The sequence below is a fragment of the Panthera onca genome, chromosome X, assembly GCF_046562875.1.
Source record: "Panthera onca isolate mPanOnc1 chromosome X, mPanOnc1 haplotype 2, whole genome shotgun sequence".
Lineage (NCBI taxonomy): Eukaryota > Metazoa > Chordata > Mammalia > Carnivora > Felidae > Panthera > Panthera onca.
In genome coordinates this window covers 12,336,584-12,359,346 of record NC_138357.1, presented here as the reverse complement: position 1 = coordinate 12,359,346, position 22,763 = coordinate 12,336,584, and the positions used below count along the sequence as shown (strand labels likewise).

Below are 22,763 nucleotides of genomic sequence, written 5' to 3'. Positions count from 1 at the left end.
GATACGTGAAGTGCTTAGTACAGGCACCTAGAAACTATGCAGCTGTTCGTTTATATGACCGTCACTCCCCCCACCGAAGCCTTATGTTGAAGTGAAAAAGGCCTACCCCAGATACCTAGAATCATCCGACAACACAAAGATTGGCCGCGTGATACACGGGCTGGCTTGAGAACATGTAAAAACACGCTACAGCACACAGATACGCCCCCCCCCCCCCCCCGAGCACACACAGAACCCTAAGCCAGATGCCACTCACAATAGACACAACTGTATCACAATCAACAAGTTTGCTATTCGGTGCACAGGCTTGCTCTGTTATACGCAGGCTCACGCCACAGTATTCAGACTGGATGCGTAAAGCCCGGCCTCACCCCACGAGGCACAGACCCACAACACAACACACACCCACGTACACACACACCAACACGCATCCATACACCCTACAAGTCAGCAATATGCCCCGTAGCACACCAGCACATCCTCCCGGGCTCACATTTTTGTTGTATAACATGTGCATATACTTTCTATTCACAAACATGCTCACGAATGTACAAGACTTGCACCATGATACCGAGACTCATCCTGCAACACACAGACTCACCCAACAATTCGGGGTTCCCCAGGAGGGAGACTCATTATAATACACAGACTCATCCAAAGACACCCAGACACGCTACAGCACGTAGATGTGCTCCAAAACAGCTTAGCGTGTCCGGATAGACCCTGTACGATGCACGGAATTGCATCATAACATTCAGAGTAAACCCCCAACGTAAGGCCTCCCCTATAAAGTAAGGCTTGCCTCATGAATACGGAGAACACTCCATAATACCTATTACGTATCCCGGGACACCTAGGGGTACTTCAGGATGGACGGAGAAGCCTCACCATGCTCTCCATTGCACGGTGCACCATGCACCACAGCCGAACTCCGCAACACACAAACTCATCCCCGCGCAAAACGCCCACTTGCCTCTATCGTACAAACAAACACGTCCCACAACACGAAGACGCTTCCCATGGATATGGACCAACCTTAAAATGCACAGACACATTCCTCACGAACGCACCCATGTGCACGTGCCCACACACACACACACACACACACATTACAACACCCAGAGGCAGCGCACAATGCCCAGATGGCCCCTCGGGAAGGTAGCCGTTAGCCCCGGCATACCTGGAGACCCCACGGCACGTGCACGCCTCGCACAGCACGCGTGGTTCCCCCATGACTCGCGGAACTGCGTCACAGTGTACACATCTACCCTCTAAAGCAAAGACTTGAGCAGCTAGACTGACTCCACAAGGCACAGGTACGTGCCGTAATCCAGGCAGTAGACTCTCAAGGAAACACACCTTTCACAATAGGTACTCACACAAACGTGCCAATTTCTTTGATTGCTCACAGAATCGCATAACCACATGACTTTCCCTTCAAGCAGAGACTTCATGCCACTTACATAGTTGGCCCACGACAAAAAGCCTGCCCACGCTGACAGTGCACACATGAGCCCCACATTACTTGGATCAAACATATAATCCCTAGGTGTCATGTGACGCAAGACACGCCGCCACAGCTGGGCGTGCCCCGCAAGGCCCAGAGACATTCCAGAAGCACAGCACACCGCAAAACAAAGGGGCAGTGTAGATTGCGGTTAGAAGCTGACACTTAGGATTCAGACTGCCTGGGTTCCAGGCCCACAGGGACTGTTGACTAATTGTGTGACGTTGGAAAGGTCTCTTAACTGCTCTGGGCCTTAGTTTTGTCAGGTGCAAATTGGAATAATAATAGTACCCTACTTAGTAGGGCTGTTGAGAGGAACAAATGAGTGAATGCCTATAAAGTGTTGAGAACAGTGCTTGGCACGGAGTTAGCGTTATCGACGTTAGCTGATCTTGTTGTTACTGTTATTGTTGTTGTTTCTACACATGGAACTGGACTGTGCTGCTAAGACTTAATTGGAAAAAATTCGAATCAGCCCATGACACACGGAGTCCACCTACACGGAGCCCAGAATCCCACCATGGCTCCCGCTCTCACCACCGTTTGCTTACGATTCCCAAATGACTGCACACAACACACCCACGATACAGATTCACCCATCCATGCGAGGATTCACCATGTCGGATTCACCAACTAAACGCAGCCTCTCCTGTACACACGTGCTCTTACAACACACACGCTCAGCACGGAACACGCTGGCCGGCGTGGCATAAGGAACGGATGAGCCCCACAGTGCTTGGATAAAATGTGTAATCCCGAGTGTTCTCCGCGCACAGAGGAGCCTCACTTCAAAATCCCTGGAAACAGTCCACGACACGTAGCCTTGACCACCACACAAAGTCACATCCCACTGTCGCCGTCACAGCCCACACATCTCACTCGTACACCCCAAGTTGCTCTCTTTCCACAGGGCCCACGCTTGCTCCACCATACCAGGCTTGTCCCTCAGCGCGTGGACTGCCCCCTTCCCTCCAAGCAGATCTGGAGCACACAGAATCACGGGACAAAGCAGACCTACCCCGCAGTGCCCGTGTCAGGCACGTAACGCGCACGCCGGCTCCAGTAAATACCTTCGTTTCACAACACCGACGCCTGTCCTGCAACGCCCAGACCGGATCCACGGTACCTCGGCGCCTCCCCCGACCACGCACTCAGCACCACGGTGCACACTTCTCCCACGCAGCAGAGACAGGCCACACAGCACCCCGTCCTGCCCCACCGTGCACCATAGCCTCACAGCACCCGGACGTACCCCCTAATGCACAGGCACTCCCACAGCGCCCAGCTGCCCAAGGGAACAGAATGATATCACAACGCAAAGGCCCCAAACACCTTCGGTTGTCTCCACGTAGTCCCCCGAAAGATATGCAGGTGCAGAGAATTCAGATACAAGCTGTAACCACAGACTCATCCCGCAACCTGCAGACATGTCCCGTCATACACAGGCATCTCCCACAATGCCCACGTGTGCCTGCATCACCCACGCTCACATCGGAACATTCAGGGTCACCTCGCTGCCCACAGATTACAACCCACAAGCTTGGCCCACAACGTACACACGTGCCTCTCAAAGTATGGACCTAACCCTAACCCACAAGCTCGCCCTGTAGTGCGCAGAGTAATAACAACACGATGCCAGGGTAGGCCCCACAAGGCCCGCACTGTCGCACAACACACACAGTCATTGCGTAGCATAGTCACGTGCCACAGTGCCCCGTATGCCCCCCAACAAAGCACAGGTAAACCCCACGGTGCACAGGCCTGCCTCCTAACGCAGGCGTGCCCCGCAACACAGCCTCTCCGTGCACAGGTCGGAATCACAACACACAGACTCACTCTCTAAAGCTGATTTGCTCCACAACATATGCAGTCACGCCACAGTGAAAATACTAGAGCCATGGCACCCAGGCTCACCGCAAAGCGTTCTCCCCCCATTTCTCTACCACGCGGAGGCCCTATAATGCATAGATATGCCTCTCAACTCACAGACTTGCCCCTTCACACCTGGACACACCATACAGTGCGTAGACAAATGTCGGAGCATCTCATGCTCAACACGGACATGCCTCGTGTAACACGTAGTCCACAGTGGGCTTATCCCACGACGCACAGGTCCGCCCTACTGAGTTTGATCTAATACCACAACCCCTAGACTTGTCCCCGGACACAAAGGCGTATCCTGAGATGCACAGACATGTGTCACAACGTCCAGAACCACCCATACCAGAGTCACTCTACGATACCCCTAGCTCCTTGCACAGCCCACAGAATTGTAAAAAACCCAAAGCATGGACACGAATGCACAACTCAGACGTTTCCCATAAAGTACACAATCATATTGCAAAGCACTGATATGCCCCCCACAATGCACAGTATCAAGTTACAGTGGGGACATGACTCTCACGCCACAAGACTTCCCGCAAATCAGAAACATGCCCCAACGTGCATCTCTTCTGCGACACAGTCATTCGGACATTCTCTACAATTCCTAGGTCAAATGCCAAGACTCTGCCCACCACTCACAGACCCACACAAAACCACACCAGAGTGTGCAGATTTTCCATGAGTTGTATAGGGTCAACTCCTGGCACATAGATGTACCACACAATATTCAGAGTTCAGACACACACACACACACACACACACACACACACACACACACACAACTTTTACACACATGCCTCAGCAAAAGATGGAGCCAGAAACACGTGGGGTCCATGACAACACTCGATCTCCTGTCCCAGCAAGGTGTGGAACAGCATCACAAGGCACAATCCATCCTACAATGTGTAGAACAATCCCACAATTAACAATTAATGAATTAATCCCACACTTACCTCACGGTGCAAAGATTTGCCCAAGCGCTGCACACACGTGTACTGCAACTCGTAAGCACACCCTACAACGTAGGGTTGTGCTCCCAGATGCACACTTCTGCGACACACAGGATTACATCACAGCACATCAGCTCACAATTCAAGATGTAGATAAGCCCGACACACTTTTGCCTCACACCACACTAACTCCACAAATCCCAAACTTGCCCCCAAATCCTAACTTGCACAGACTTGACCCACAGCATCTCGAACTCACAGTACGACACACAGACTCTAAAAATCGCTGCCAAGTCATATTAAAACATAAAAATGTGCCCCCATGGAAGCCCTCACCGAGCCCATGCTTGCCCTGTAATGGATAGAAAGGAACAATGGCTTTCAAACTCAGCTCAGGTTTTTGAGTTGCCTCACAATGTGCACAACCATGACCAACGACTCACAGACCAACGACTCACAGACCAACGACTCACAGACCTACGACTCACAGACCAACGACTCACAGACCTACGACTCACAGACCAACGACTCACAGACCTGCCCCAGAGAACAAAGGCTCCCCCACTGCACACTGAACGCAAAATTCCCAACGTTGGGCCAGACGCTGACGCTTGGCCCCGAGCGCGCAAACCCAGCCTGCATCAGACACAGCATAGCACATAGATTGACCCTCACTTAGAATCAGCTGAGAACCCACATTCGTCCCACAATGCCCAGACGTACGCTACGACGTGCCGACAACGATCACGGCTTAGATACTCCCCGAACAGTGCCCAGGTTCCAGTAACAGCGCAGAGCTGTCTCTGTGATATTCACTCCACAGCGTCCCAAATCGCATGAGCACCCACACTTGTTCCAAAATGGACAGCTTCTCCCACAGCTGCAGACATCCTGCAATACATAGATGTGTCACATAAGATACAGGACCCACCCCGAAACACGCAATATCGCGTAACGACTTAGAGACGTTTCTCAGAACATACACCCCGGGATCAGTGGACTCCCTAAAACATCCAGTCGCATCTTCAAAGGCCTATCCGACCCCACCCACCGCCACCAGCATTCTTGTCCAGGAGGTCTAAACCACACCACAGAAAACAGACTTGCCCCCCAATGCATGGATATTTACACAACTCTCAAACTCCTTCTCCAGTGCACAGACTTTCACCCCTACACACGGTGCTATCCCACACCGCAGAGACTCAAACACAAAGCAAATAACGAACCCGTCACCTACCACAACTACCAGATATCTGCCCAAACACACAGACGCACACCACGACATGCTTGTGAGCTTCACAATATCCGACTGGCCCATAACCCCCACGCTCACCCCTCAACACTAAGGCCAACTTATGATGTCACACATGCTCCATGACGCGAAATCCCTGCCACAGCCCGTGGAATCCCATCACAATGCACAAATTGACCTCATGATGCAAACATTTTCCAAAAAAACGCCGAGACCTACCCCGTAAGCCATCCAATATTACCATAATACCCAGATTTGCCTCAAAACTCAGTTTTTCACCATAACACTACAGAAATGCCTCCCCATACCTACAATGAAGTTACAACGAACAGACTTGCCCCACAACGCCCAGACTCACCCCATAACATCAAGACGTGCCCTGTTACCCACAGCTAAGTTCCACAATGCATCATCTCCCTATAATGTAGTGTCACTCCACCACATAAAGTTACCCCACTGTGGTAAGAATAGACTGCAGACATCCAGCCGCACCCCCGAATTCAGTCTGGCCACACAGTACGAAGACAGGTCTTACCATGCACAAAATAGCTCCATGGTACCCAGATACAGCTAACTTGCTATAGGCAGAGGTGCCTTATAGCACATAGGTTTCTCCCACAAGCACAAAACTGCATTCGGATGCAAAGATTCAACACACACACACACACACACACACACACACACACACACACACACACACAGTCATTGCACAAGACACATACCCCCACGAAGAAAAACGTGTATCCCCCAAACCCAGAATTGCCCTATGACACACAGACTTGCCTCACAGGATGAAGACATTTTTCACAGTTTTCACCTCACCAGACATTCTTTATAACTGAGCCTTGCCCCACAAGGCACCCTTGATCTCCACAACCTAGACACGATCTATAGTGCACACACCCCCACGACACCTTGGCAAAACCTCCAACGAGAAGACGCGTCCGACAATGTACAAAGTACCTTGAAAACACACAGGCCCTCCGCCACAATCCCGGGCTGGCCACACCATGCTCAGACTTTGTCCAACACCATATTCGCGATCAGCCTATATCATACACACTTGCCCCACAATACACAGCATTGGACCACAACTTCTAGAAATTCCATATCATGTACAGACACAGTCCCATACCTGAGAGACTCTCCCTGCTTTAAAAAACCCACATAGATACCCCACAAGGCACAGACATACCCTACCATGCACACTGGCTCTATGACAAAACAGTTTGCTATAGAATCTCTGGGAACAACCCATGACACATAGTCTCACCCCATTACTCCAATATATATCCCACAGTGTGCAGATTGCAATGCATACTCCACACCTAGACATGCCCTACAACGTGAGGACGTGTTCCACCATCCCCAGATTTTCCTGATAGTACCTCCAAAGAATCACAGCCACGAAAGTCACAACACCCAGAATCACTCCCACAAAGCAAGTGACTCCAAATCAGAAGCTCAGGACTCACAGGACCCATATTTCATAGAGACAACCCAGAATCCACGGCTTCACCTCATCCCCACCTTGCTACGCTTCCCTTAATGTGCACCGAGAACAGCCTCGCAGGACACATATGAATCATGCGAGTCACAGACTGACGTCGCAAGAAACGCACTCACCAGACCAACAGTTTCCTGATACACCACAAAACCCGCATACGTGCCCCACAACATCCAGACCCACCTACCCTCAGACAGGCTCACCCCACAATGTAAAACATATCACCCCAAAACGTGTAACATCAAGGCACGGTACAAAGGGATTTTGCCGTAACAGATTTTCTCCACCGCCGTCAGACTCACCTTACCGTACCAGACTCGCCCCACAACACTTAGGGTCCCACCGTAGCACAGAGATTGTTTTTTAAACATAATTTATTGTCAAATTGGTTTCCATACAACATCCAGTGCTCATCTCAGCAAGATAGCACAGAGATTATAGCTATACAACCAGAGACCTAACTCAAGACACATTCACCACATGGCATCTAGCGTCACAGGGCTGCACAGAGTGCCGCCTAACCCAGGAACTAGATCTGGAACACTCAGACTTGCCCCACAGTCCTCAGAGACTCATACCACGGCACAGACAAGATCCACACACGGAGACGTAACCACGACACGCGCGTTCACCCCAGAAGACCCACACTTGCCCCCAACTGCACAGTCTCATTACACAAGTCTCAGGAGGCCTCATCCACCAAAAAGAACAGCACAGTATGTATGCTCACCCTGGACTCTACGGCTTCCCTTCACGAGACCCATGCTCACTCTATCACGCTTCCTCCTCAACAACACGTTGCCCCACAGGGTACGAACGGAGGACCTCCACGCTCGCACGCAACTTTGACTAGTGACTTGACTTTTCTGAGTCCGGACGCCCATTTGTAAACATGGACAGAGTGCTTCCTTTGAGGTCATCCCGAGAATTCAGTAAGATAATTTCAAGAAGGAACCAAGGTTTAGAGCACGGTCTTTGGAGGCAAACATGCCTGCTTACTGGCGCTGGAACCTGGGCACGTTCGATGGTAGAAATGGTCAGCGGTAGAACAGAAGGAACGTGGCTTTGGTGTCCATCAGGCCCGTGTTTGAATTCTGCCTCTGCCACTTGTTGGCCAAATGACCTATAGGACGCACTCGGACTCTCCGATCTTCAGCCCTCACTTGTAAACTGGGGGTGACGCCGGCTCCGGCCTCTTAGTCCGTGATAAGGATGAAATGACACCAGGCCTCTTCATCTCAATGTCGAGGCAAAGACAAGTAGGATGAGCAAGAAAGTGGGGGTGACTCTGGAGCCCTCTGTAATAGGCAAGCCTGGGGAAGCGGAAGGTGCGACGGAGGCTCTGTGATGAGTGGGCTTTGGACGGCCAGGTGGCGGCATGCGGGCTCTGCCTGGGGCCGGAGAGGAGGAGGAAGGTGGGTGTGCGCCAGGGTCCCCCACATAAATGCCTGCGACGGCGGTGGGATTTGAAGAACTGAGGAGCCACCCACTTTTTGTCTTCAAATTATAAAAAGCCTGTGTTCTTAGACCATAGTCACCAGCTTCCATAATCTACATTTTTCCAAAGAGTCCATATTGTAATGTTTATTTTCTTGGCTGCTTCAAGAGTAGGAAGAAAAGCTTGAGCTCCTTCTGCTGGCTGAGTCATAGACAAGCAGGTGTGGAAATGATCAGAAACGTTTTTCGGGAAGGAAGTGCTCACATCTGTGCACACATATTCATCATAGATAAGTACACGCTAGAACACACACACACACGCACACACACACACAGTGCCACAGATATTCACACTGGCCCAGACCTACAGGTGTGTCATAATCCCACACACCATAGATTCCTACAGCCACAGCCAAAGACCTATGTTTTCCCAAGTATGAACATAAAATTCGGAGTCCCAACAGGGGTCATCTCCTACATACACAGATACATATATGCATACACACAGGTACACACAAATGCCCACAGCTCTGTGTGTAGGTGCAGAGCAACATACACTCACAAACACACAATCCACACTCACACAGACCCAGGGAAGCGTGCAGAGGTGTATACGCTGACCTGGCCAGCATCCAGAGGACGTGTTTACTGATTCGTAGCCTCAAAGATGCAAAATCACAGATGCACACGCATATATGCACTTCCAAAAACACGTAGAAGCCTCTAGAGGCTCATGAGGCATAGACACATGCTCAGACACCCCTCGACATTTATGCAGAGATGTAGACAGGCATATGTGAACCCACGCAGACACACATGTTTGCGTGTGTGCATGCGTATAGACAGATGCATAAAGTCATCCATAGGTGGACACAGGTGCATGTGTATTTACTGAGATGCAGACACGGAGACATGAATGCAAACATTGAAACATAAAGAGTCATTCGCGGTTAGACACGTATGTTTTAAACATGTACTTACCAGTGTTGTCATGCTTATAGAGTCACATACGTGTACACACAGCAGCATTGTTGTTATTGTAGCACACATGTATAAACAAGTTTGTCCACATGCACACCATGAAAATTTAGTGTGCACACGTGCACATGCATGAAAATGCATGTGGAAGTACAGAAAGGAATGTTCGTGCATGTGGGCGTACATATGGAAATACACAAGCACGCAGGTGTACACATATAAATACATTTGTATGTGGAGACGTATACATGCACACAGACACAAACCGGAGCAAACACAGAGGCACACAGAAGCACGCGTGTCCGTTGATCTGTGCGCCTAGTCTTAGAAATGCATGCACACACGGGCAGAATCCAGGATACCCTCCAGACATACAGTTGTGCAGACACTTGTATGTACCGCCGTGTGTGTGCATGCAAACATAGATGAGTGTGCACACCACAGAAGCGTGCACAAACACGGCCACACATGTACACACAGACGTGCAAAATTCCCACACGTACAGAGTCCTTCTATCATGCAGCAACAAGAACATCTGCCCAGGGACGCACAGATCCATTCACCTGGAGAGCCAGCCAAAGAAATTCCTTCTCGCATAGACAGATTGATGTAGACACACTCACACCCGTCCCCATGGACATGCAGATGGTCACACACACAGACACACGCAGAGGTGGCTGAACAGATGGATGAGCACTGAGGCACGCACCTGTGGAGGTAGAAGCACCTCGTCACAAAGAGGCTTCCAGGCAAGGATGTACAGGTCCACACCCATTGACTCACACCCAGACACAGGCATAGACATTATGTACACACAGACCCAGACACATGCCCCTACTCACACAGATGAATAATTGCAAGCGGTGAGCATGAGGACAAAACATTTCCACACAGACATAGATGCCATTGATACACATGGACTCATGCAGAGATATATACATGAGAGTATAGGTACAGGTCTACAGACTTACATATGTACACTTACATGGGCACTGCCTCCAAAAAAAACAAGATTTCATCTACTCAGATGGTGACACACTCCCAACCCCCCTTATAGGCACATGCGCACACAACTCTATAAGAGCGTATGTGTGTGCAACATACGGGCACATAAATGCACATGCACATGTCCACTCAGATGCCAGCTGTACCCACCCAGAAATACACGCCCTCGGCATATAAAAGAGACATTCACACATATATTTGCAGACAACACGGACCTAAACATGGTATAAAATACACATCCGCAGGCACACAAATGCACAGACGTGCACCTTCGCATGTCAACATGGATACACATTGTCACATGTGTACCTACACACAAATAATCTACAAATGTACTCCTGTGCCCACGTGGCACTCAATCCTAGACGTGCGTCAGGTATATGGATGCACGCACATGCATGTGCCAACATACACATATAGATGCATACATGGACTCAGTCATGCTGCAAACAAACACAGACACATGCGCAGATATGGAAACATATGTGGATTTATACATGTGAAAAAAGAGACTCAAATACTTACAAAAAGATACACAAGTAACACTTTTTCAAAGGACACTATGACTTTTAATGTACCTTTTTCTTAGCCTCTTCAAGAGAAAATGGAAATTATTGAGTTCCCTCCAATGACTATACAGGATAAAAGCAGATGCAAAGATTACCAGAAAGAGATCTAAAAGATCCGGAGTACACAGGTGTTTGTGTGCGCGCGCGCACACACACACACACACACACACACACACACACTTCCACATGCACAGAACGACACAGAAGCACAGAAAGACAAATATGCATAATCAAATGCAGAAAGACACATAGACAGGTGTGCACACACACACACACACACGCCCCACTGAAACATCACACAGTATACTATTTAAGGGCATGGCTACTGAGTTAGGAAAAACAAAACCAAACCAAACCTGCATTTTCCTACTAACTGAATGGTTTGGGGCCATTTTTCTGCTTTCTTACCTGTAATATGGGGTAATATTAACACCTATCTCTTAGAGTTGTTTAAAGGTTCAGTGAAATGAAGGTTTTAGCCTTCTGCTTGGAATATCATAGATGCTGCCTTTTGGGTTTGCTGGAACTGAAGTTCTTAGCTGCATAAGGTTTGGGTTTTATGATCAAAGTGCATGGTTCTAGAATAGAATGTATTAATGTTATTTGTAGATGGTATTAATGAAGGGTAGGCTACCTTCATAAACAAGGCCATTTATGAAATTTTCAGAGATGATAAAGGCTTATTACTGCCCCTGGAAAATGGGAACAAATATTTCCTGTAATTATTTGTTGTGATTGTCGCTGTTGGTCATATCCTTTTCCTTTTTGCAGGAGGAGATTGGATGATTGAGAGAGCCCTTGGAAGAGCGGAAGAGGGCTGCATGCCCAGTGCATATTTGCCATCTAGTGACCATAGTGAGTAAGTGCAGTGTTTGTGGATTGCTCAGAATATCCCTACACTTTCACCCACTGCAAGGTTGCATTACTGGCCTGGCAAATAAGCTGCTATACTTCAACTTATAGTGGTTTCTGCTATATTGAGAAATTAAAAATGACAACAAAATAAAAGAAATCTCTCTAAATTTCCTTTCCCCCACTTAGTTTTCCTCTGAGCTTCACTGAGACTGTGTTCTATAGCAGTGGTTTTCAAACTTTCCAATTATAGGCCTGCTAAAATAATTTTGAGGAATCTCAACTCCATCATCCATCTTGAAGCCGGCATCTGAAATTCCTTATCGCGTGTTTAATTATTTGTAGTTATTATTTCTATTCTAGCATATTATAAATACTTAGACTTCTAAATAAAAGGATTTAATCACATTTTTATATTCATTCAGTGAACTAAAACTACCATAATATCTTGATACTTGTCATTGTTGACTTAAAAGCAAACAAAGGGGAAAAAAAACATGGTCAGAAACTTTCATGATATTATCTCCCTGAAATCCCCATTCTATGTAACTCCCCTCAATAATTTATCCTAATGTAATATATTTTTGTGTTTAAAAGCCTTTTACTGGTCATCCTACTGTACATCTCTATGTTTTACATATGGGTTGAAATAAATTTTCCTCTAATGCTAAGTTTATTAACTATTAAACTTTTTATCATTGAATTATTAGTAGTATACAGTTTCTCAAAACAATATGAAATTTTACATATCTTTATAAGTACTTACTAAAAATGAAAACTCAAATTTGGTTGGAAATACATCCTTTGAGTGCCTATAGTTGTTATTTCCCCCAAATTAGTTCATGACTCTAAGGATGACTCTTACTTCTAATGAGACAGTACAGTATAAATTTTATTCCTATTTTTCACGTATAGAACTCTAAGAACTCAGAAAACTTTGTTCCCATAAATAGGTAGAAGGGAATGGAATGAATGGCCAAGTCATAAGTCAAAAATCACAGTGATCTGTCACCAAAAATAATTTTTAGTGATTTAAATGTTTTAATTAAAATTTAAAATTCTTAACAGAGAACTTTTGATTAGGCCTATCCTTAGTTCCACGAAAGCAAAGAAGCCCCAATTTTACAAAAGGATTTGTTGCCGAATCATTTATTTCTGAGTTTTCTGGTAAGTTTACCAAAATGACTTTGCCATGCTTTAGCAAATGACTATAATATCGGTCATACTTTCATTTTGAGGCATTATTTTTAATCCAATGTGCTTACAAAAGGTTGGAAAAATCAAAATACTTAGATGAATATGCCTTAGCTGATACAATAATTTTGACAAAGTGCCTTGAATTTGTTATACCCTTTAAATATAAAACTTGGAGGCTGTAACTCCGGGTCATGATTTCATAGAAAATATTTATAATATAACTTAATTGGCAAAGGCAATGTCCATATCAAAATACTCAGCCATATCAGCTGTACCTTCAGAAAAAGTGTTCTACTTCATTTCGCAGTGGAAAAAAGGAACTGACATGCACTTTGAGGAGCAAATAGATTAAATAGACTAAAATTATAATGATATTTTTATCTACTTCCAAATAAATTAAGAAATTAATTTTGTTTCTCATGTGATTTTAAATTAAAGAATGTAATATGTAGCTAACATAATTCATGTATGAAACAAGAAATCCGATGGCAGACGTAGTTTCCTTTGGTAAACACTTATGCATATGTTTTTACAACTCTGGTGTCGGGTTTCTGGAATAATTAACTAGGAATCATGTACAAAAATTTTAAAATCCATTAATCTTATTAGACCACAGAATCAAACGTTTCAACCATATTTTATCAGGAGAAAAGTATACATAGGTAAAGAATAATCGGTCTGGAAAATACCATATTTTGTTTTTGAAAATGGGAGGTAGAAAATACTTATAAAATGAAATGAGGGTTGACTTTGATTGGAAAAGTTATTTCAAGATTCAACCTGAGAAAACAGGTTTTCACATATTTGAATGATGGACCTTATAAGAAAGAAATCACATACAATTGCTATGCATCGGTTTTACCAGTGTCACCATTTTGCAATATAGGAAAACACTCTGGTTATATTTGCAAGAATCAGCATCAGCAGTCTATCCTGCTGTTAGTCAAGACGTGCACTTCTTTCCAGTTAATGATGCATTTAAGCAAGCGGTATTGAGAATAGTTGCAAACTAATGCTTAATTTTAAGCACGTGGGGAAAAAAAAGTTGTTTTTAGGCAGATAAATTTTAGTAGAGAAGATCCACGGGAGCTGAGAATCTGAGAGTGGATCCCATGCAAACTATCCCTGCTCGCATACTTCTGGAAAAGATTTCATGTACCAGTAGCCTAGTTTGAAGACCACTGCCCTAGACTGTTTTCAGCAGAATTGCTCTAGAGCATATATTGTTGTCATCATTGAGGTACTCAGTTCATTGTAATTGACATTCACCAGAGTGCCGTGGAAATAGCTGCCACTGTTGGATTTCTGCTGAATGTTCTGGAAGGGATTATTTTATTTTGCCGGTAAACGTATGTGTTGATTTGACCTGCATTGTCCCATACAGGAGCCACATGTGGCTATTGAGCATTTGAAATGTGGCTGGTGCGAACTGTGATACATTATAAGTGCAGAATACAGTCTACGCCAGATTTCAAAGACAGGGCAAAGATAAATACAATATCTCATAAATATTTTTATACTGATCACATGTTGAAATGGCAATCTTCTGGATATATTGAGTTCAATAACACAGATTATTAAAATGAATCTTACCTACTTTGTAAACTTTTAAAAACGTTGCGCATGAAATTTAAAGTTGCATCTGTAGCTTGCATCATATGTATTGTACATGATGGTGCTGCTCTAGACCTTATGTTGGTGTTCTCGAACTTCCTCTAAAAGCATGACCCCAGGAACAACTGATCTGTCCACGAATCTGGTTCAGTATATTGGTAACTCTCATGAAGCTAGTACCTTTTACCAGTGTTTGGGTTTTCAGGTTGGGGGGTTTCTAGTTGCACTTTGGGTGGCTTCTCAGCGGGTGCATGGGCAGCTTTTCAGGCTCTTCCAAAATGCCAGTGGTGGATATGGCATTCTATTGAAGATATGAGGTATTTCATCACATTTGAGATGCTTTTTTATGGAATTAAGTTTTTATGTAACACCAAGAAAGAAAACAAACACCCCCAAATAAACTATGATGTAATGCTTTCATATCCATAGAATTTTAATTTTATATTTACTGAGAGAGCTCTTTTTGGCGTATCTAGATACATGTTTATCATATGTCATGATACTGCAATAGCCATGACCGGATTTCAGTACATGCACAGGCAATGACAGCTCCCTTTCAACTGCCTCCTGGCTGACAGCGATGGTAAAATGCCATTGATTATAAGGTGCATTCTGATTTCAGAGATGTATAAAAGGCCAGAAAAAATACATGTTGGAATCGGGTAAATATGGTAAGTCATTTCTTCAGAAAAAAGGACCGTGGAGGACAGAAAGCAAACCCTAAGACATGCCCCTAGCGAAAACACCTGTGCTGTGTTTGCAGAAAACAAAATGTGGCTCTTATCTAAAAATTTATCCCAGCGCACTTAAATGACATTGCATTATGCATTTCATCTTAGTTGTCGTTTCATGGTTTTCTTAGCATTCTTTTCTTTGTTTCCTGGCTCGGGAGTGGGAATCGTGGTAGGTGGAGTATGGCTGGGGAGACTGGATCTCTCCAGACTGAAAAGGTCTAGCATCTCTGTTGTGAGAACCACTTAGCACAGTCTTGTGCGAGGCTGTGCCTTCAATGGCACTGTTTGTTCTTCGTAAGTGGGCTAACAGAGGGGGCCTTTCTCCTTGTGGTAGTTTAGTTTAATTTTAACATATTCATTGTATCCTTTCTTGACTGAAGGGCTTGAGAAGAGGGACGAATGGAGATCGAGCGGCTTTTTGAGTTTTTGTTTTACATAGTATTCAAGAGGGTCAGCAAGATGAATCAGAACTCCACAGGAAGTACATTATCTCAAGAATCAATGAAAACAACCCTAGATTTGCTATCCAGGAATTGTGACACATCTCTGATTCTAATGATACTCTTGACAATAGAAGAGATTTACAAGAGGTAACAGAAACAAAAGTTTTCATGAAATGAGAAGAATAAGAGAAGCAATGACATGTTTCCTTCATTGCCCCTACAGTCAAGCATTATTCTAAGATTTACATATCTCTTAAGGGTTCAGAAGCAGGGCCAGCTTCACGGACTTGTGACTTGTGCGTCTCATAGGGCTCCATGCTTGGTTTAAGGCTCTGCTGTCCTGGTCTTGACATGCTTATTAATAAGTTTGGTAAAAGGGGCCCCACGTTTTCATTTTGCACTGGGCCCCACCAATTACGTAGTTGATCCTGTTCAAAAGGAGACACTTGCGAGAGAGAGAATAATGAACTCAAGTTGCGAAGTTAAATTACAAGTGTTGCTTCTCTAATGTTACGCACTGAAACTGAATTCTTTATGTCAGTACTCATAAACCTAGTATTCATAACCTACCGTTGCTGTTGTTGTTGTTAGGTGTAATAGTTGTCAAAGTAGTAACAGGAATGGTATTACTCAACAGTCCCTTATTTTGACTCCCTCATTTATGCATATGACCTGGGGCATCTTCTGCGTCTCTACTTTCTTTCTTTAAATTTTAAAATTTTTATTTTACTTCATTTTATTTTAATTCCAGTACAGTGGACATACAATGTAATATTAGTTGCAGGTGTACAAGATAGTGATTGAACACCTCCGTACAACACCTGGGGCTCCTCATGACAAGTGCCCTCCTTAGTCCCTGTCACCTATTTCACCCATCCCCCACCCCACTCCCCTCTGGCTGCCATCAGTTTGTTCTCTATAGGCAAGAGTCTGTTTCTTGCTTTGTCTCTCTCTCTCTCTTTTTTCCTTTGCTCATTTGTTTTGTTTCTTAAATTCCACATATGAGTGAATCGTATGGTCTTTGTCTTTCTCTGAATGAGTTACTTTTTAATGTATTTTTAAAATTCTATTTACTTTAAAAAAATTTTTTTAGTCTTTATTTATTTTTGAGAGAGAGAGAGAGAGAGAGAGAGAGAGAGCAAGTAGGGGAGGAACAGAGAGAGAGGGAGACACAGAATCCAAGGCAGGCTCCAGGCTCCGAGCTGTCAGCACAGAGCCCGACGCGAGGCTTGAACTCACAAACCACGAGATCATGACCGGAGCTGAAGTTGGACTCTTAACTGACTGAGCCACCCAGATGCCCCATATTTTATTTTTTAATTTACATCCAAGTTAGTTAGCATAATGACTGATTTTGCTTAGCATTATACCCTCTAGCTCCATCCATGTTGTTGCAAATGTTGCATCCTTTTTATTGCTGAGTAATAGTCCCTTCTGTATATCTATATCTATTTATATATCTCTACCTATCTCTCTCTCTCTCTCTATATATATATATACACATATATATATATACACATATATATATACACATATATATATACACATATATATATATATATATACACACATATATATATATATATATATATGTGTATATATATGCCCCCTCTTCTTTATCCATTCATCTGTGGATGGACACTGGGTTGCTTCCATAATTTGGCTATTGTAAATAACACTGCCATAAACACAGGGGTGCATGTAGCCCTTTGAATTCGTGTTTTTGTATTTTGGGGGTAAATACCCAGTAATGTGATTACTGGATCATAGAGTAGATCTATTTTTAAATTTGGGGGGAAACTCCATACTGTTTTCCACAGCGGCTGCCCCAGTTTGCATTCCCACCAACAGTGCGACGGGGTTCCTTTTTTTCCACATCCTCACCAACGCTTGTTTCTTGTGTTTTTGATTTTGGCCATTTGACAGGAACGAGGTGATATCTCATTGCAGTCGAGATGGGATTACACCTGATGATGAGTGATGTTGAGCATATTTTCATGTGTCTGTTGGCCATCTGGATGTCTTCTTTGGAGAAATGTCTGTTCATGTCTTCTGCCCATTTTTTAATTAGATGATTTGGTTTGGGGCTGTTGAGTTGTCTAAGTTCTTTATATACTTTAGATAATAACCCTTTGTTGGGTATGTCATTTGCATATTCTTCTCCCATTCAGTAGGTTGCCTTTTAGTTTTGTTGATTATTTCCTTCACTGTAGAGAAGATTTTTATTTTGATGTAGTCCCAGTAGTTTATTTTTGCTTTTATTTCCTTTGCCTCAGGAACATATCTTCAAAAATGTTGCTATGGCCAATGTTAGACATTACTGCCTGTGCCCTCTTCTAGGATTTTGGTGGCTTCCTGTCTCACGTTTAAATCTTCGATCCATTTTGAATTTATTTTTGTGTACAGTATAAGAAAGTGGTCCAGTTTCATTCTTTTGCATGTAGCTGACCAGTTTTCCCAGTACAACTTGCTGAAGAGACTGTCTTTTTCCCATCGCATAAACTTTCTTGTTTTGTCAAAGGTTAATTGACCATGTTAACTGTAAGTTTATTTCTGGGTTTTCTATCCTGTTCTGTAGATCTGTGTGTCTGCTTTTGTGCCAGTACCATAATCTTTTGATGACTACAGCTTTGTAGTATAACTTGAAGTCTGAAATTGTGATGCCTCCAGCCTTGCTTTCCTTTTTCAAGATTGCTTTGGCTATTTGGGGTCTTTTGTGGTTCCATACAAATTTTAGGGCTGTTTGTTCTACGTGTCTCTATTTTTCTTATCTATAAAATGGCATTGCCATTACACATACCCTCCTTAACCCTAGATGAGGCTAATTTAGAATCAGATTGAAATGCCCAGGGAAGTACTTGTGAACTGTAAAGGCTAAAACAGATGTAAGAGCATAGAGTCTGGGCAGCAGCCACCTGCCTAGGGGTCCTGGGGGCCTGAGTTGGGCTCACTGGTGAGGTTGCTATGGCCCATGACTGTAGAACCCAGAGGGTTCTAAAGCCAGAAAATCAGTGCCTCTGAAATTTCAAGAGCCCAAGCAGTGCATCTCCTTACTGTCGAAAGGGCTGGGTCAAGGCACCTGGATGGAAATCACAAATATGCAACACGGTTAGAGGGTTGAGTAAAGAGGAGAGGAAGTGTAGCTGGGAAAGCTCCTCTGAGCCCCCGGGGCAATGCCACAGGGCTTTCTCTAGGGCACCTGCAGCTACATCCAGGGTTGGGGAGGAAATGGCCAAGGATGCTAGCCACCTCAGACTACCACAGTTTTCTTATTGCCTAGAATGGAAGTGTATCTAGAGTCGCCATTACCCGCGTAAGAAAAGGAAACTTTTGTCCCCATTGTGGGAAGGAACTCATTTTCTCAGAAGTAAAGAGGGAAAGTGGCACAACAGAGACCTTGAGGAGGTCAGGATGCAAGAAAGCCTGCCAGTGATTTCCATGGTGAGTCCTCCTGGCCTTTGTTAAAAGCTTTTGCTTTTAACAGTGCAACGGAGAGGTGAACGTAGCACTTCAAATGAGGTCACAGGAGATGCCATTCAAAATATCTTGGCAATGTCTCCTTGTCACTGATGGGACATGGAGATCAACGGTTTGCATTATTTCATACATCAGAGATCTCTGAAGACTTTGTCTCTTGTGGGTGACGCAAGCCAGGGTAGGGATGTAGCTTTTTAGGACTGAGTGTCCAGGAGAAGACCGTTTTCTGGCCAGGACGATACAGTGTATTTGGTCGCATGTCTCTGTTGGGAAATAAGGGGTGGCTGCGTTGTGCCAGAATGAAGGGGTGAAATGGCTGGTATGTATTTGCACTATTTTGATTTTTTTTTTGCACCTGAGTTTACCCAATAGGCCCAGTCGGTGCAAGGGCTGAGGACCTGGTAAGCCAATAGCAAAGGGCCAATATCTGGTCTGTGAGTGGTTCAGATCTGAGACTTACAGCTACCTAGCACCTTGACTTGAGGAGGATGCATGACAGACCAGATCGGGAATGGAGACAAGGGACAAGTGTGCTGATTGGGCAACTGTATGAGCGCGTCATTGAGCGGGTTCATTTTGAGAGGTTTTCATCACAAGAGAACCTGCAAAGGGGAGTTGGCTGTAGCGCATAGAGATCTGGGTGCAGGCAGAGAGATCCGTGCACATGAGAGGGTAAGGAGCTGGGAGGGTGCTGTTGGGGGGCTTCGTGAACTAGTTGGAGGGGGAGTTGTCTGTGCAGGTATCTGTAACTGACTTAGTTAAGCTCTGCTCAGGTCGGGATAGGAGCTATTTTGAGCTACCTGTAGCCCTGCCTGAAATCCCTACCGTGTTCCCAGACCAGCAGAGAGAGGCCGTGCCCATTGGTGAAGGTAGGTTGGGAGTCCGGTAAAGTTCTCATTTGTAATATAGGAAGATTTCCAGTGTTTCTCTTAGGACCCCAGTTGAGGCTGAGGACCAGAGAAGGGAAGATGATAATATAGTCTCAAGTTGCAAAGAACCCTTAAAGACCATTTAGTGCAGTCTCTGTATCTCCATTTTGAAATCTGCAATAAGTAGTTTCTTCTACCTTGGTGTGAACATCTCCAGTATGGGGCACTCCGTGTCTTCTGAGGTGGCCCATTCAGTCTCTGGCCATCTTTATAGTCCTGCTCTTGTTGGACTGAAATCTGTCTCCCCGGGATGCACATTCTGAACCTGGGGCAAGTCACTTCCTGCTGACACATGACCCTTTAAAAAAATTTTTTTTTAATGTTTATTTATTTTTAAGAGAGAGAGAGAGAGAGAGCACGAGTGGGGAGAGGCAGAGAGAGAGAAAGATACAATTGGAAGCAGGCTCCAGGCTCTGAGCTGTCAGCACAGAGCCCGACGCGGGGCTCGAACCCACGAACCCTGAGGTTGTGACCTGAGCCGAGGTCGGACGCTTAAGCGACTGAGCCACTCAGGCGCCCCGACACATGACCCTTTTGATCATTGAAGACAGTTCCTGTCTCATTGAACTCTTCTCTTTGCCTAGGTTAGCCTCTCTCTGCCATTCCCCATTTGACAATTTTGGCCCCTGTTACCCTTGTTTTCTCCTTCTCGACAGGGTACAAAAGTCAGGTACCCTCTCACCAGGGTACTAGAGTCTTAGTCTGACCACCTGCTCCTTAAGGTGAATATCATCTCTCTACTGAGCGCATGGCATTTACGATCAGATTGTTGACTCTCTCAGAGTTTCCAGAAGTCTAAACTGAGCTTGAAGATGCCTGAAACATGCCTCAGTAAGAACAAAGGGGTAGCCGATGCTTCTGACCAAAAGTAGTTTCCCCACTGAAAGTTAGGTCATGGTGGTACAGGGAGGAACGAAATGGAGGGTAGAAAGTTATGTGGCATGTTGTCTTTTGTTAAGAGCTTTGCTATCTGTTTTTCCTCAACATATCCCTAAGTTATTTACATATCATTTCATATGGAGTCTGGGAGCCCGAGAAAACATGGAAAAATAAACCTTAAATGGGGTTGAGGAGCTGTATTAATCACACACATCGCTCATGGTGCGGCAGGAGTGAGCTTGACACTTCCTTTCTCTCTTTATGTCCCCCTCCCCTGACACAGTCTTAGGAATGAACAACATTACCTGCGAGTAGAGGGAAAGAGGACTCAGTCACTAAAGAATACAGCAAGGCGATTTTTTTTCTTCCTCTAGAATTTCGCTAATAAGTTTGCTCACTAGATGGGCTGAAAAGTGTGCTATGTCCTGTATCTAAATAACTCAACACTAATCCCCAGTAGAAGGTAAAGAAGATGTTATATGGTGGATTCATGCTTCAGACAAATGAGGGGGAGCAGGATCCGGTGTGATACTCCTTCTTGAGAATGTTCACATTCCTGGCTCATTTACATAGCGCACATCATAGTAATCACTCGCTTAAAATCATGTCTATGCACTCTATGCAAGGGTTATTTTACAACAAGAGAGGTGATAGCTACAAATGTATTTATGGACAGAGCGGACCACACTATTTAGTACTGGGAGTGTTCTGGAAAGAAGAGCCATATGGATGAAGACTTTGCTTGCATTGTACCATCTTCACAATTACATATTCTGCCCCCCCCCCCCCCCACACACACCTCCTTGCCCTCTACTACACTTACTGCTCTTTCCACCTTTTATCTTGGGACTGGAGTTTTCCTAGTTTCGAATCTCGTTCCTCGCCTCTGCCCCACCCGAAGTGTCCTGAGGAAAACAGTGTGTAAGCTTCAAATACAAAACCGAATTCATTTAGAAAAGGAAAGAGAAATACATTTTTCCTGCATGGGAGTTTTCTTAGTAGGAGAAATGATAAATACAATAAGCAGGCTTTACTTAGGTCAAGGGTGCGCTGAGCTGGGATATTGTCTTTTTTCAAAGTTTGGAAATCTCTGGACCAGTGAACGAAGAATCACGTTGGAATGTGTTGAATCTTGGCCTGACTTCTCACGCACAGCAGCACGGGCCCTGTGAGCCTGTGAAACCAGGTGTACTGGCTTTGACTGTAGTCGTCTCAGCTGGCACTGGGAAGGGACAGCCATGCCCAGCTGCCTTCATTGGGAGCAGACCTTTTGGAAGGGGCGGGATGGGGCACAGGCAGCAAAGTTCCTCTGGTGCCCTGGCCCATCCCTGCCCTGGATTCTTCCTCCCCTTCTTTGGCCAATTGCCTGTCAGTAGGGAGACAGTGTAGACAGGTGGCTATGCCTCATGTGGTTAAAGGGCCACTCCATGCTCCTTCACAGATAGAAAGCCGAGATAGAAGAATGAAAAGTAGAACTTCCAGTCCTAAAGATACTACCTGACTTTTCATTTGAATGAAACTTTTTTAAAGTTATGAGCTTCAGGTTTAA

At 45.0% G+C, this 22,763-nt stretch overlaps 1 long non-coding RNA gene across 2 annotated transcripts in view; it reads left to right on the top strand.

Annotated features, from left to right (window-relative positions):
• Nucleotides 1-22,763, top strand: part of LOC145714266 (uncharacterized) — a 68,351-nt gene that overhangs the window by 6,148 nt on the left and 39,440 nt on the right. For both annotated transcript variants that reach the window (XR_014136824.1, XR_014136825.1), the window contains exon 4: nt 11,861-11,948. This is a non-coding gene — a long non-coding RNA (uncharacterized LOC145714266). The remainder of the gene's footprint in view (nt 1-11,860; nt 11,949-22,763) is intronic.